This window comes from Saimiri boliviensis, chromosome 2, assembly GCF_048565385.1.
Source record: "Saimiri boliviensis isolate mSaiBol1 chromosome 2, mSaiBol1.pri, whole genome shotgun sequence".
Taxonomy (NCBI): Eukaryota; Metazoa; Chordata; class Mammalia; order Primates; family Cebidae; genus Saimiri; species Saimiri boliviensis.
In genome coordinates, this window is record NC_133450.1 from 139968071 (window position 1) to 139977481 (window position 9411).

A 9411-nucleotide genomic window follows, 5' to 3' on the forward strand; every position below is an offset into this window, starting at 1 on the left:
CTGGCTGAGAGCCCAGTAGAAGGGGTAGTGGAGTGAACTCTGCCTTTTGGGCCAGGAAGATTGGTTTGAACCTTAGCATCTCATGTAGCTGCAGGTGACAAGAGTCTACAGCTATGCCAGGCAGAGCAGGACTCTCCTGTCCAATTCTGAGCTGAATCCTCCAAGTGACCCCATGGAGGTGGCGTCAGTGTTACAATAGCTGAGCCGCTGAGAAACTAGGGTGACCTGCAAGTGAGTGGGTGGACGGTGCCAGGCTGCGTAGGGGCATGGACACCCAAGGGGGCTCCTCTTGCAGGACAAGCCTTCTAGCACATTCTAAGGGAACCCACGCCCTCTGCCCTGTTGGTGCTGCTCCCAGAGAGGTCGATAGCTGGGTTTGGGGTAGGGCTCAGCTTCTGAATGTAAGAGACCAGTGTGGGGTCCTGACGCGCAGCCGGGCTGGGGCGGTGCTCAGAGAGAGCGCCAGGCTCCCTTCCTTCATCCTCACCTGTCAGGCAGGGACCCCCAGCCTGCCTTCCCGAGGCTGCTGGGGTGGGGAAGGATGTGGAAGGTGCAGCCTGTGGAACAAACGTGGGTGGTCAACACCGCCATCAGTCAGGTAGCACAGCCCCAGAGCGGCACAGCCCGGCTGCCCCCAGCGTCCTCAGAGACAGATGGCTGGGGCCTCTGCTGGGGGGGGGAGATTTCTGCACCCTCCTGGCTGGAGGTGACGCCGTGGGCCGCTGACTCTGGGAGCTCCAGGCTCTGCCACCCACGCCCGCTGCTCTGGGCATATGGCATCGCCCTGCGGGCCGGGATGGCCGCAGGCCTGGCTGGCTCCGCCTGGCCCCCCAGCGAGCTACTGGGAACATGTGCTGTAGGACCAGGAGAGAAAGTGGGCGAGGAAGTGGGGGAGTGTGGGGTGAGCAAGTGTGAGCGTGCAAAGTGGTGTGCCAGGCATGAGTGTGTGAGAGATTACAGTGGCTGTGTGCAGGGGTGTGCCTGTGTCTGTGTGTGTCTGATGTGAATGTGTCTGGTATGAATATGTGTGTGTCCCGTGTGAGTGTGTCTGTGTGTGTCTGGTGTGAATGTGTCTGTGTGTGTCTCTATGTGTGTATCTGGTGTGAATGTGTCTGTGTGTGTGTCTGGTGTGAATGTGTCTGTGTGTGCCTGTGTCTGTGTGTCTGGTGTGAATGTGTGTGTGTCTGGTGTGAATGTGTGTGGTATGAATGTGTCTGTGTGTCTGTGTGTCTGTGCATGTGTCTGGTGTGAATGTGTGTGGTGTGAATGTGTCTGTGTGTCTGTGCATGTGTCTGGTGTGAATGTGTCTGTGTATGTGTCTTGTGTGAATGTGTCTGTGTGTGTCTGTGTCTGTGTGTGTCTGGTGTGAATGTGTGCGAGGCGGCACGGGGGAGGTTCCGTCCACCTGCTCACCTGCTGGCTTTCTTCCTCCTGCGGTCCCTGCTCGCTGGTTCTCCCCCACCACCTGTCCCAAAATATTCCCAGCCTGCCAGGTAGGGAAACCCGCGGTGAGGGCACCTACGGGGCAGGGTTTCCGTGTCCCTCAGGAGGAGGTGTGAGGGCAACACTGAACGGGTGGGGGTGGCTAAGGGTGGAATTTCAGGCATGAGCAGGGGTGCCCTGTGTCCAAGCCAGGGGAGCAGGGAGGGACAGGGAGGGGTTCTCCAACCAAGGAATTCCCAGGGGCAGCACGCAGCCTCGGGACAAGCCCAGCTGTGAGAACAAGAGGATCTGGGTCCAGTTCAGCCTCAGCCTCCACTCATTTCCTGTCTCTGCAGTCTCTGGGCCTCAGTTTCCCTGTCTTTAAATTGCAATTCGGTATTGCAGTGCTCAGGGCTGTGAGGCTGGATGAGATGAGCTGACCCTGACTGTATTAGTGTCTCTGATACCCCGTTCCTGACACGCTGGGTCCGGGGCGCCGGGGACCTGTGCTCCAGCAAACCCCTTAGCAGGAGGGACGGCAAACCTTGGAAATAAGTCAACAACCCAGTCCCAGAACGGAGGTGGACAGCAAAGCCACGGGGACGTGTCTCTGAAGCCAAACACCCGGCACTCAGTCAGCTCCCGGCAGAGGAGAAGTGAGACCCGCCCCCTCCCCCCCACCTGGCCGGGCTGAGGCTCTCCCGGCGCCCCTCTGCTCAGTCCTATTAGCCAGCGAGCAGCAGAAAGAAGCAAGTACAGAAGGCAGCCAGGCACCAGGGACAAAAGACAAAAGCCAGGGTGGGGCTGGGAGGAGGCGAGGCTTGCAGGCCGGGCCAGGCCCTGCTCCCAGAGCCGAGCCGCAGGGCTCCAGAGGGAAAGGCGGTTTATCCAGCTAGATGGATTCCTCTTATTAGACAAAGTGCTGTCTCCCCCAGCTCTCACCCCTGCACTGCTACAGAAAAAGGCTCTCCATGGTTGGGGGTGGGCATCTTATTCTCACCTCCACCTGGAGGGGCGGGCTGGGCTGGGGATGGGGAGAGGGAGGAACCCATCCCCGCCAGACCAGGCCCCAGGCCAGCCCCTGGAGTAACCTGGGGGCCTGTATGCTGAGCGCCTGGCTTCTTCCGTCTCAGCTGCGATGCCCCCAGCAGCCCCGGACTCTCGTCGTGTGGCAGGCTCGTCTGAGAGCCCTGGTCCAGTAGGAAACAGTAGGGGCCTCCTTCCCTCCTCCAGAGCTGGGAGGTGAGGCTGGGAGCATCCTCCACCCACCTGTCCTTGGTGCACCTGTGCAAGGCAGACAGGGTGGAGGCAGGACGGGGCGGAGGGTGCTGCGGGGCAGGTGGGCATGAGTCCCCCGCCATCCCTGCTCACACGAGGGGCTGTGTCAGGATCCGTGTGAGAAAGTGTGCCTGCGGGCTCAAGCAGGGCTGGAGCCTCTGCCACCCACCTGTGCACGGCAGCTCTCGGTGGGCAGTCTGGGCGGGATACCCTGCAGACACTGTGGCCTGCGCCACAGCGGATCCCATGTGCCTCCCTTAACCCTCCCGCCCCGGACCTCCCCCAGCCATTTTCAGGACCTCGGGAAAGAAGAAGGCGTTCGAACATCTTCAAGATCATTTGCAGGTGAGGAAACTGAGGCTCCGAGGAGGTGCTCATGCCCTTCCAGTGGGAATGTGAGTCAGGCCAGGGCACCTGCGAGGCTCACTGTTTAAGTCCAAGAGGCACGGGGCCCTCCGTGTCCACCTGGAAGGGCCCGGGGGCTAGGCTCTCCAGCCTCCGCACGCGCAGCACCCGCCCCAGAGGAAAAACACCACTTCCCAGGACCTGACCCAGAGTGGCCTGTGGAGAGAGAGCAGTGTGTGGAGACAGAGTCCCTCCAGAGACCTCCTCTGTGCCTCAGTTTCCCTCCGTGTCAAACGCCAGCCTCTGAGCTCTGAGGGTAAGCTCTCTTCATTATTGGAAGATTGTCCAGAGAATACACCAAGGAGAAGCCCTGTCTCAGAACTAAGTGTGGCTCCTGCATGTGCCCCTCCCCCATTTGCACCTGCTCCCCCCACATGTGCCAGTGCCCCGGGCAAGTCACTGTTGCCGTGTTCCTCTCCTGGCCTCCGGGCACATGGGTAGGGGCAGAGGCAGAGCAATCAGCTTTGCCCCTTGCCTGCCGGCTGCCAGGGGCGGGGGCAAAAGAAATGTTTAATTTATCACCGGTTCCAAGAACTGAGGGAAAAGTAATAATACTTCTGTCTTGAGCAGCAAGAGCATATTATTTACAGCCGCGAAACTTTCACGGCCATTTGAATGCAAAACAGGGTGCGCCTTATTCACAGCCGTTTGTCCCAATTGGGAAGGAAAGCGTTTGAGAGCAGAATAGCACTTTGCTGCAAACTGCTCGCTGAGAAAATGGCAAGGCGATCTGTGTCCGAGGGAGGCTGGGAGCTGGACACGGGCAGATACCTGAGGAAAACAGAACAAAAGCGGGTGCAGCAGGCAGTCCACGCAGCCTGCGCCGAGCAGAGCACGGGGGCTTTTTTCTTGATGTATTAAAAATAACATTTTTATTGATTCCTGAATTCCTGCCCAGATGAGGTGGGGAGGCAGGAAGCCACGTGGTCGAGACGCCTGGGGAGAAAGCCCACGGCCCCCCAGCTCGCGTCCCCCCGAGGCTGCTTCCACTCTGCGCCGCGTGGTGGGGGCGGGGGGCACGGCTGACTCAGTTTCCCTCGCTCTTAGGGCGAGCACCAGCGCTTCTCTCCCAGGAGCTGAGATGATTCATGAACAACCAAGGAGATATCTGAAGATGAAAAATGTCCCACCGTCCTGGGGATTCATCATCCGACAACGCATGCTCCCTCTCTGCGCGGTGACTTAATTATCCGCCGTCGACAAAATGATCCTCCTCCTGCTCCTCTCCGGAGAAACGCTGCCGTTTGGAGCCCACGGTACAGATTCTCGGCAAAGAATCAAAGCTCTCTCTGCAGCAGCGGAAAGGCTCGGAGTGTCTTTATGGAAGGAGAGAGAGCAAAAGGAGAGACGCCTCGCAGCTCCCGAGGGAACGGGCCAGGGAGAGGCAGAAATGGCTCTAATTTTGTGATTTAAAAATTGAACTTGATTCTGTTTCCTCCCAAGCCTACTGGAAGGGAGTCCTTGGCCCCAAGGGCCAGGGTGGGGCAGGGAGCATGGTCTTGCCGGGAAGCTGGCCTGTGTGGTCCCGGCTAGGACCCTCTGGGGAGTTCAGCCCACTGTGTGCTCTGGCTCCAGCCCCGGTCACCAGGGAGCCTTAGGAACAGGGGACTTCCCTGCTGACCCTTACTGAGGCCATGGCCCCTGGACACTCAGGCTTGCTTATCTGCCGCCTTGTCCACGACCATGTGGGTCACCGTTCTTTGTAAAGGGCTGCTCGTCACTGACCTGCAGGCTCACTGTTCCCCGCAGCTGTGACGGGGTCCAGCCTGCCTGGGGCAGTCCTCCTCCTGCTTGTCTGCCATCCTGTAGCACCTGTTAAAGCTTGCAGGGACACTTTCACGCCCAGATGTCTTCCTGGCCGTCCCCGTTCTAGAAAAGAAGACATTTGAACTAGTCTTACAGCCCACACAGGGTTTTTTGTGTGTTTCTGTTTTTTGCACCTGCTAATTAAAGTCATAAATTCTCACTGCATAAAGTTTGGAAAGTAAGGAATAAATAACACGAAGCAGTGGAGAGAGCCACGCCGGCTGCTAGCATCTCGGAATCTCTATTTTCTGTCGTTTTTTCCTGGGCGTGTAATTATGCCACCTGGCCAGGGTCCTCCTGAACACAGCCATCGGACTTGACCGTCTCTGGACACAGAGATGGGAAGGGCTTCGAAGGGCAGAGCTGCCAAGGGAATATGGGGCTCAGCTCCTGCCACTAGCTGCTGTGTGTTCTCTTGCCAGCCACTCAGCCTCTCTGAACCTTCTTTGGTCTGCAGAACCGGCAAGGGGCTGCCACAAGGGTGGGTGCGCTACAAGCCACAGCCACGGGCTTCTGCTCCGAGGGCCCTACAGAGACCCCTGAGATAGTGCCCCCTGCCGACCCTCCCCACCACCACCCCACTTAGCTTTCCTTCAAGTTGCTCGCCGCCTGACACAGGGCACGCCACAGTGCTGAGCTCCCTCTCCTCACCCAGGGAAAGATGGGGAAGCTCCTGAGAGGGAACTCGCTGCTGTGTTCCAGACTGTGTTTCTGGGGCACATGAGGCCCATGCTGGGTGCTCAGTGAGGCTGTGCTGAGTGGATGCCAGGCCTTTCAGGAAAGACGGCGAGGGCACCAGGACTGCCCGGGAGGAGCAGGAGGGGCCAGCAGAGGATGCCGAGGACAGGAGGTCACGGTGGGCCCTGGCAGCCTGGCACGGGGCTGCTGTCCTCTCTGTGAACTGTGCAGCTGTCTCCACCCCTGGGCAGGCACACGGCAGTGCGGGTGGGGGTCCTTCCTCCTGGCACGGACCGCCCCACAGCCTGTGGGACTGCAGAGCCTCCACCCCGGACACTCCTGCTCCTGGATGCGGAGCGAAAGGCGGCTGAGGCCATGTGGGATGGTGCACGGAGGCTGATGGGAGCACGGTCCGCTGAGAGAGAGAAGCCAGCAGGCCTCAGGATGGAAGCTGACGTTCGCTTGGTGCCTCACTGTGATTAGAGTCCTGTTTCACTGTGAGCACCTCGGGCTGTGTCCAGAGGCCTCTGTCTCACGGAGAACAGGACCTCTTGAAGGATGATGTGCTAGTCGTGGGGCCTGGGGGCCACGTTCTGTGTGGACAGCCAGGACTGGGATGGGGCCTGGACCAGCCCCCACCCGGAGCAGCTGAGCGTCCACCCCTCGGTTCACATAGAAGGAGCCCAGATGTCTGTCTTGGACGGCCGGCCAGGCCCCTGTGGGCTGATGGGAGGTTCCCTTTCCAGGGCTCTGGGCTTGTCTCCAGAGCTTGAAGTGCTGAGGACCCCAACCCGGGCCATGATGGATGCCACGCCCCCACCTGCCACCCCGTCGATGTCCGTCCTCCCATGGGGGACACCCTTGTCTTGTCTCCGTGATACTGGGGGCTTCCCCTGGCAGAGCCCTCATCACAGGACTCGGACTGACATTTACTCATCCATCTCCCCAGTGAGCCCCAGGGAGTGTCTCAAAGGCCACCCCCCAACCCAAGCCACCATCCACTCCCAGTGCCGGCTGACTGCCCGCACGCAGGGCTCTGTCTCCATTCCTCCCATCTGCCTCTAGAGCAAGAAAATCGCCCCCTGGCATTAATCACGCCCCCATGTCAGTTCCAGGGCTGGAAGGACCTACGGAGACCTGCCTGTGTTCATTCACTTACCCGTTCAGCCTTCATTCAGGAGGGGTTGTGGCTCAGTGATGCACCCAGCCCCGCGCCAGGTGCTGCAGGTACATGGCTCAGGAAGGCGACGCAGTCCCTGAGCACCTGGCCTCTGTGTGCCGAGAGCTGAGTGAAAGGGTCCCAGGGCCACGGGGAGATTCAGAAGGTGCAGCGTGCCCTGCCGGGGGTGGGGGAGACGAGAAGGGCGTGACTGTCCGGGAAGACAAGCTGGAAGGTGAGTGGCAGGGCAGTTATAGGCAAATACAAGTGTCCAGGGTAGAGGCTCTGGCCCTGGGAGGCCCGGGGGTGGCGGGGTGAGTGCCCCAGAGAGGGCTGTGCCTGGCACTCACACAATGAGTTGGGCATGAATGTGGCCAGACCACGAGGGCCCAGAGCACACAGGGCCTGGAGGCCGTGAGGAGGGCCATCTGCCTCTCGCTGCGGCGGACAGCGGGGAGGGCCTGTGTTCAGGGGCGCCACACACCGTTTGTGCTCCGTCTTATAGCTGGGCCCTGCGGTGCCGCGCTGTCTAGGGTAGAGAAGCAGGCATCAACCTTCCAGGCTGCAGCAGCAGAGGGGTGGGGTGGCTGGGCCTGGGCAGTGGCAGCAGGGGAGAGGGACGTGGATGGAGGTGAAGTGGACAGGTCTGTGGAATGTGGGGAGCCTGGATGTGGGTGTAGGGGGCATCACGGTCCTCTCTGCCCCTGCAGATGAGGCAGCAGGCTCTGGGGGAAGCTGGGGAGAGGCAGAACCGGGCTGCTTGGCTCTGAGGGCTCCTGCACAGAGCTGCAAGTCCCAGGAGCTTCTGGGGCTGGGACCTGCCTGCGAAGTCAGCGGTGAGTCCAGACCTGTGGCACGTGGCCTCTGCTGTCGGCTTTGCTCTCAGGGCAGAGCTGGCCTCGTCCTCGCTGTGTGGCTCAGGAGATAGAGGCCCAGAGAGGCAGGGCCGGCACCCGCTCAGGCCAGCTGATAACCCAGGCCAGCCCCAGGTCCCTCAGCCAGGCTCCATGGTGACCCACTGTCGGGGTGACGAGCTTTGTCACCTGCGGGGCAGGAGGGCAACGAGACCTGCTTGGAAGCTGAGCATCCAAGTGCCCAGCAGGGCCTTGGGAGCCGCATCCCGCCCTCCTCCGCCTCTTGATGCATCGGCCGGCCATCCTGTGCTCCCGACACCGGGGCCATAGGGAGCCGCGTCACCCAATCCGGGCCCGCAGGCCTCTGATAGGCAGAGCGCCTGTCCCTGCGGGACCCCAGGTTTATATTTGCAGCCACAGAGCAGGGCAGGGAAGGGCCACACTGACCCGCCAGCTCTTCCCCGTCTGGCTCCTGCCCTGACCACGTCCATCACTGCTGGCACCAGGGGAGAGCGTGCAGCGGCCCGTGCTCCCTGACAGCAGCCTTCCCCAGAGAGCCAGCCCACCCCACCCACCCCAGCCTGGGGTCTCTCAAAGCCTCTGGACGCTGCCTTGGCTGAAGCCGGTCCTGAGCTTCAACTCAGGGGCAGACCCAGCCCACCTGGGTAGACAGGGCTTGGCAACATCACCGAATCCCGAACACACCTCGTAGGCAGCTTCCAGCCTCAGGTTTGGAGCGGCAGAGGGGCAAAGGTTCCAGCTAGTCAGCCAGGGGCAGGGAGAAGGTGCCATGGTCTGGTCAGTCACCTCCCTGACTTCCTCGTCTATATGGCAGCTGAAGCCTGTGACAAGAATGGACAAAGCCAACAGCAGACCCAATCCTATAGGTTAAGCTTATCGGTCCTTACATGAGGGTGTAAAGTATTTTAATCGGGTAAGTGTATGCATCCTGTTAGCTGAGCTAAATCACACAGAGCTGACTGGAGGAGGCAGGACTAATTTGGAAGATAAGCCTCCAGCGAAGAGTGCCCCATGAGGACATCTGGGGGCCCCAAGATCTCCCTCCTGCAAAGCTACATGTCCTCCTGTGCCTGATGCGCTCCCACGCCACTTAGCTCTGTGACTTTCTCCAGGTTGCCTCAGTTTCCCCAAATGTAAAATGCAGAATGAAGTGCCCCTCCCGCCCCCTCGCCCTGCAGATGAGACACAGGTGGAGAAAGGTGGTCCGGTGATCTGCGCCATCCCAGGCGGCTCTTACTGGAGGTTGGCTGCTATTGTTAGGTCACTTGCACATTCTTTACGTGGAAGATGGTTGAAACCTGCACTTGGACAGTGCTGCCAGCTGTGGGCCACCAGCTCTGCAGAGACCCAAGGCCCCAGTGCAGGCTCGGAACCAGGCAGAAACAGCCCTGTGTGCCACCGCGGGCATCCGCACTCTCAGGGACCAGTCACCTTCCTCCATGCCTGTCTGGGCCATCCCAGGAGCCATTGGGGCTGTTCGGCCTTTGGTCCTCTTGTTTCAAGGGAAGAAAGCGGAAAATACCTAGAAGTCTAGATGGCCCTGGGCCCATGACAGCCTCTGCCAGGAGCGCAGGAGCTGGGCGGGACCGCACCACCCATTTCTTCTTGGGAGACTTCTAGGGGTGGGGGCTGTGGTAGGCGATACAGAGCATGTATTTCCCCAACATTAACCATGCAGCTCCCAGGCTGCAAGGCTTAAAAGAGGAACCCGCCGCCCTCCACGAAGCCGGAGAATCAGCAGCAGTTTCCAAAAGGCAGCCTTGGTTTAGACCACAAGATGATGGAGAA

General features: G+C 60.2%; 1 long non-coding RNA gene across 1 annotated transcript; it reads right to left on the minus strand.

Annotated features, from left to right (window-relative positions):
* Nucleotides 1–3581: 3581 nt before the first annotated feature.
* On the minus strand, nucleotides 3582–9120 carry LOC141582827 (uncharacterized). Its single transcript, XR_012515739.1, has 3 exons — nucleotides 8904–9120; nucleotides 4831–4974; nucleotides 3582–3876 (listed from the first exon to the last, which is right to left on the minus strand). It is a non-coding gene; the product is annotated as an uncharacterized LOC141582827 (long non-coding RNA).
* Nucleotides 9121–9411: the final 291 nt, after the last annotated feature.